Raw genomic sequence first — 6,000 nt, forward strand, 5'->3', positions numbered from 1 at the left:
CACTGGGAGAAGTGAGGGCAGGGCAGGGCAGGGCCTGGGAGGGAGGGATGGCACTGCCAACCATCACAGGGCCATCACTAAACAGGTTGGCTGGGATCCCACGTTAGCTTGTTGGTGTTGTAAAGGTGATTACCTTAAAGAGGCCCCATTCACAGTGGGTGAGGTGGAGCCCAGCGTTGTGCTTTTAGAGGACATTTGGCTTTCTGCACTAAGAAGTATAAAAATGGTCCTACCTCTACCTTTAGGACCAGTCATTACGCATCTGGGACTGTATCCTTACGAAAAAGCCCAAACATCAGATCCCTCAGCTTGATCCCTTTCATTAGCCATGGGAAGGCAGGTGGCTTCCTGGGCCTGGCACACTTCCTCTCTAGTCCTCAAGGCTCTGCAGTCCTACGTCCCCCTCCCCACACCTGGTCTCCCATCTGGACCTGAACTGCCTGCCTGGGGTGTGGCCTAGATCTGTCCCCACCAATGCAGGAAAAAATCGTCTTCCTCACCCTTCTGTCCTAAATGCCCTCTGCCAGATGCCTCTCAGACATCCCTTCTAATGGGCTCTAAAGATGGGCCTGTCTGACATAGGAGAGGGGACAACTTGGGCCAGCCTCTCCCTCCTGCCACGAGTAACAGGTCCTGTCTGGAAGTTCTCGTGTGGGTACAGCCTGGCCCCCGTGCCTGGTCAGTGTGTCCCACCCCTCACCATAGATGGCTGAACAAGACTACTCAGGGCCAGGCCTGGCCCTGCTGGTCTCCTTCCAGCCACCAGGGAAAGGACAGAGTCTTTCTTTGAGACAGGGTCTCATTCTCACCTAGGCTGGAGCGCAGTAGTGGGATCATAGCTCACTGCAGCCTCCACCTCCTGGGCTTAAGGGGTCCTCCCACCTCAGCCTCCCAAGTAGCTGGGACCACAGGCAGATGCCACCACACTTGGGTGATTTTGTAGTGATGGGGTCTTGCTTTGTTGCCCAGGCTGGTGTCAAACTCCTGGCCTAAAAGCAATCCTCCCATCTTCAGCCTCCCAAAGTGCTGGGATCAGGTATGAGTCACTGTGCCCAGCCTGAGGCTTTCTGAGCCGATCCACCTCTGTGCAGGGAGTCTGGAATCTGCTCCTTATCTGGGGTCAGATGAGAAGAATGTCCCAGGTCATGCAGTCTGCATCCAGATGGCATCTGAGATGTTCAAATGAGGAATGGCTCCTGCCCGTTTATCACTCGGTCATTTACAAACTATGGACAGCCTGCTCTGTGCCTGCCTGGTGGGACATGGAGCCCACCGATGCTCAAACACAACTTGCTGGGGCCTCACAGCCCAGGGGAGAGAAGCACACTCCTTTATGAAAGATACATGTGTGTGTCATCAAGAATTAGTTTGAAACTAGCTTTAAATGCAGTTTAATTAATAGCATCTTAATTACCCGGGAAAACAATGCTCTGGTAATTCTTCTTGGCACTCAAAGCAGACCATGTTTTCAACTGGGTTGGAGTGCCTGGTTGATCGGCCCCACAGACATTCCCCCACGCCTGTCCCCCACACACCTGTGGGATGCACACAGCTGAAGGCTACACCTGAATTCCTATCTCTAGCTACAAAGTATCCAAGTCCCTGCCATGTCACCATCTGGAGCTCCAGGCCTATCTAGAGGACACCCCTCCCCTACTCAGACAGCCATGAGTCAGGCTTCCCTGCAGAACCTGACCAATATGGCCAGTGGGCCAGAGTTAGGGTCAGTCAGGGATGTCCCTCACACCTGCCCACACCACAAGGAGCCAGTTCTTCCCATCACGAAGTAAGCCTTTTCTCCAGGCCCCTTCTGTGACATCACTAGGAGTTTGGGGTCTGGTCCTCTCAGGATCTCGAGTCAACATTCCAGACTTTTTCTCTCATGGAGACCTCATCTTGCCACATGGACACTGTGTAGGCTACCAAGCTCCCTCAGATGTGTTTTAATATCCTGTATCTCAACAAGAGAGAATCAGAACTCTGGTCACTTAGCTTCCTGAGAGACCCTCCAAAGAAAGCCACCTTTGGTGTATTCCTTCTGCATGGGTCAGGCACGGCACCAGGTGCTGGGACACGGTGATGACAGATCTGAGAGGGTCACAGACCATGTGTGTGACACACTGTCAGACCGTAATCACATGTAGTGATAGGGGCGGCATTGCCAAGCAGCCCGCTGTTCGTGGCCCAGGACTGCCCACGTGACCACCATTCCTCCTGGATGCTGCTCTGGTGCCCTCCCTGCTCTGCTGGGGCTCTACCAGCTTCCTTTCCAGGTCCCAGCCCCATACCTGAGCACAAACCACAGGTGAGGTAAGGGTCCCAACACCCCTCACCTCAGCACAAGCCCACTGTCCCCTGGCTCCTGCAGGGGTGAGAGGAGGGCTCTGGGCAGAGCCACCTGCAGCTGAGGCTGGACACTGGAGGGGATGGTGAATGCTTCAGCTCTTTCTTCCTGCCTCCACTTCCCAAAGGTGGGGAGGAGCTTGAAGCCACCCCTGAAGCCACTCAGTATGGCCTCCTGTGCTATGAGTCACCCAGCCCCTGGAGCCCTGATCAATCATTAAAGCTACATTCATGGGGTCTCGGCACACAGGCTCTGGGTCCACCTGCCTGGGTTCAGATCTTGGTTCTGTCACTTCTTAGTGGTGCAGTAAATTACTTCATCTCTCTGTGTGTCAGTTTCATCATATATAAAATGGGAGAGAATAATAATATGAACGTGATAAGGGTGTTGTGAGGAGCTGCAGGTTATAAAACCAAATTAGTGGGTTGTGAACTGCATTTAACAAATAAAATGAATAAAAGAGCATGCCTCACTTCAGAGAGGTTGGTATGCATGTGTGGCGCAAACCATTCCAGGTGTTTTTCTGCCTGAGGTCCCATTGTTTGGGCTTGGGAGATATGAGATGGATTCAACACAGGCCAAGAGCCCTTCATGACAAGACTAGGGTGGAGGCGTGTGCACAGGGGCCAGCACTCGCCTGTGTTGAGGACCCCACTCTGCTGGGAAAGGGGGAAAGGAAACACAGTCAGCAGTGGGACCAGGACAGCAGGACACATGTGTCCTGGGCAGGCACCCTTGTGTGTGGCAGACAGTGCAAGGTCCACACACCCAGGGCCTCAAAAGCCAAGCTGCACTGGTACATTTGACCCCAGGCAAAGAGAATATAAAGCAGGAAGATGACCCATTAGACAACTATCTAATGAGTTCCTACTATGGGGAAGAGCAACATTTCTTTTCTTTTTTTTTTTTCTTTTTTCTTGAGACAGAGTTTCACACTGTCGCCCAGGCTGGAGTGCAGTGGCATGATTTCCACTCACTGCAACCTCTGCCTCCTGGGTTCAAGCGATTCTCCTGCCTCAGCCTTCCAAGTAGCTGGGATTAGAGGCATGCACCACCATGCCTGGCTAATTTTTTGTATTTTTAGTAGAGATGGGGTTTCATCATGTTGGCCAGGCTGGTCTCGAACTCCTGACCTTGTGATCCGCCTGCCTCGGCCTCCCAAAGTGCTGGGATTATAGGTGTGAGCCACCATGCCCGGCCTGGAAGAGCTACATTTCTAAAGGTTGACTCAGGGAGCAATTTGGGGGATCAGGAGCTGGTGTCAACACCGGGTGAGGGGATTTGCCAACAGGCTACTGCAATAGCCCCAGCAAGAGCTCTTAAGGACACAGGTCAGAATGTCTAGAGAAAGAAGAGATAAAGGGTGCCCAGCCCTCTGTACTTGGGGCTGAAAAGTCCCCCTTACCCAAGGGAGGACACCTACATTGACCCTGCACACAGGTCGGAGGGACTATGGAAAGAGAAGGCCACAGAGGAACCCCTCAGACCTCCAAGCACCAAAGCCACACAGCCAAGTGGATGAAGAACTCATGAGCGTGAGTCAGATGGCCTGTGTCTCAGCACATTACTCATCCACCTGTGCTGCCAATTTTCAACTGATAAAATGGGGCCCAGAAGAGGACTGACCTCACAGGGGTGTTCTGAGAGCGAAAGCTAATGACAGTAAAAGCCTTCCACTGTGTCTGGCACCACGACATCTCCTGACCTGTCTCTCTCACATCAGACTTGCCTAGACACGGCGGTGGCTGACAGCCTGGGAAGACACACGTCATTGAAACTGGGGGACTTTGCAGGCGCCACTGCTCCTCTCTGTACCCAGCCTGCAGTGACCATGCAAGCACAGTATGCGTGCTCCTCAGGGCTCAGCCTTCCCACTAGATGGGGCTTCCTCCTGTGTCTCCCCCAACTGCATCCAGGAGCCCCTTTCAGCAGAAGCCTGTTTACCTCAAGATAGATGATCTTGAACCCATGGCTTCATTAACAAAGCACAGGTAGATGGTTGCTATCTACCCACCCAGAACAACTGGCTCCTAAACAAGCTTGTCCACTGGATTTTCACTAAGCCTCCCTCTGCCACTGTTTGCCAGGCACTGGGATATAGAGCAGAGGCATAGCATTTGTCTCCATGGGCATCCTTCCGAGGCAGTCCCCTGCACACAGCCCCACCCTCCCTCTGCCCTGGTGTCCTAGGAGACCCCTGCACCAAACCTACACTTTCCAATATGAAAAGGGAAGTGACCTGGCTGATCAGTGCTGACCTTTCTAATCATGACAAGCTTCGGAATTCAGGAGAGATGGCTGCAGCCTTCATCTGTCTCCTTGGTTTTCCCAACAAAGCCAACTGACTGTAAAATACAGTTTCCCTTAAACATCTTTTCTGCCTACCTGACTAGTCAACCAGGGTAGCTGTTTCCTGGTCTCCCCAGGGTGTGTCTGGAGTATTTGTCAAGAATACTTCAACTTCCTTCTAAGTGTCCCTGCATCCACTCCAAACTCAGCAGAACTTTGGCATAATGAGAAAGCCCTAAGTCTTTTCAAAACTGACAAACAGGCTTGTTCCTCCATTCCACAGTTATTGATTCAGGGTGTTCTGTACCAGGCAGTGAGCCTGGCCACCTCAGCCCCCACCCTCAAGGCTGCATTCAGGGTGAGGAAATTGCCATGTGAACACATCCCCACCATTCAGTGTGATGAGTACAGTAGTGGATGCGTGACCATAACACAAAGGGGTTGAGGGGTGGGACACAGCTCAATTCGACCATAAAAGATGAATAGGAGTCATCCAGGAAGGCAGGAACTGGTATAATTTACAACAGGATCAGCTTACTTTACAAGTAATCTCATTCCATTCATACCAAACCCTACAAGGTATTGTCAATGCACCCATTTTATAGATGTGTAAGTAAGGTTTGGAGAGGTTAAGTAACTTGCACAAGGTCAGAGTTAGAAACTTGCAAAGAAGAGACAACTCTGTAAGATTTTTTAAATAACAGACCCTAGACCCAGAGCATGAAAGTAAATTTGTTCAAGGTTAGATAGATAGAAGGTGATGGAATCAGGAGTCAAATCCAGGCATCACATTGAGAGCATGGAGGTGGACAGATTATAGACAATCTTTTATGTTGAGAATCTGGATCTCCCATTGATGATGAAGAGGCTCTTAAGGGTTTTAATTGATGCAGCAACCTCACATCCACTCTAATTCATCCAGCCCAAGAAGTATTAGCCATAGAATCTACTAGTGAAGAAGAAGCAATAATTTTCATCCACAATGTAAATATTTGGGGCAAAGACATTCTGTTTTAAAATGTTGAGAAAAAGACTAATAGAGAAACAAGTAACAGGCAATTCTCAAAAAAGAAAATACAAATGGCCAATAAACATATAAAAAAGTACTCAGCCAATTAAACAATTAGATGATTAAAATGATAATAAATACCATTCTTCGCCCACCAGATTGATAAAATGGAAAAAGACAGATAAGAGCAAATATTGGCATGAATATGAGGAATTGTGTACAAACATCTGCCACTTACACGTGGTATGACATGATTTTTCAACTTTGCAGTGGTGCAAAAGTGATATGCATTCAGTAGTAACCATACTTCAGATTTTGAATTTTGATATTTTCCGGTCTAGTGATATGCTGTACTATA

Source organism: Pan paniscus, chromosome 8 (genome assembly GCF_029289425.2).
Source record: "Pan paniscus chromosome 8, NHGRI_mPanPan1-v2.0_pri, whole genome shotgun sequence".
NCBI lineage: Eukaryota > Metazoa > Chordata > Mammalia > Primates > Hominidae > Pan > Pan paniscus.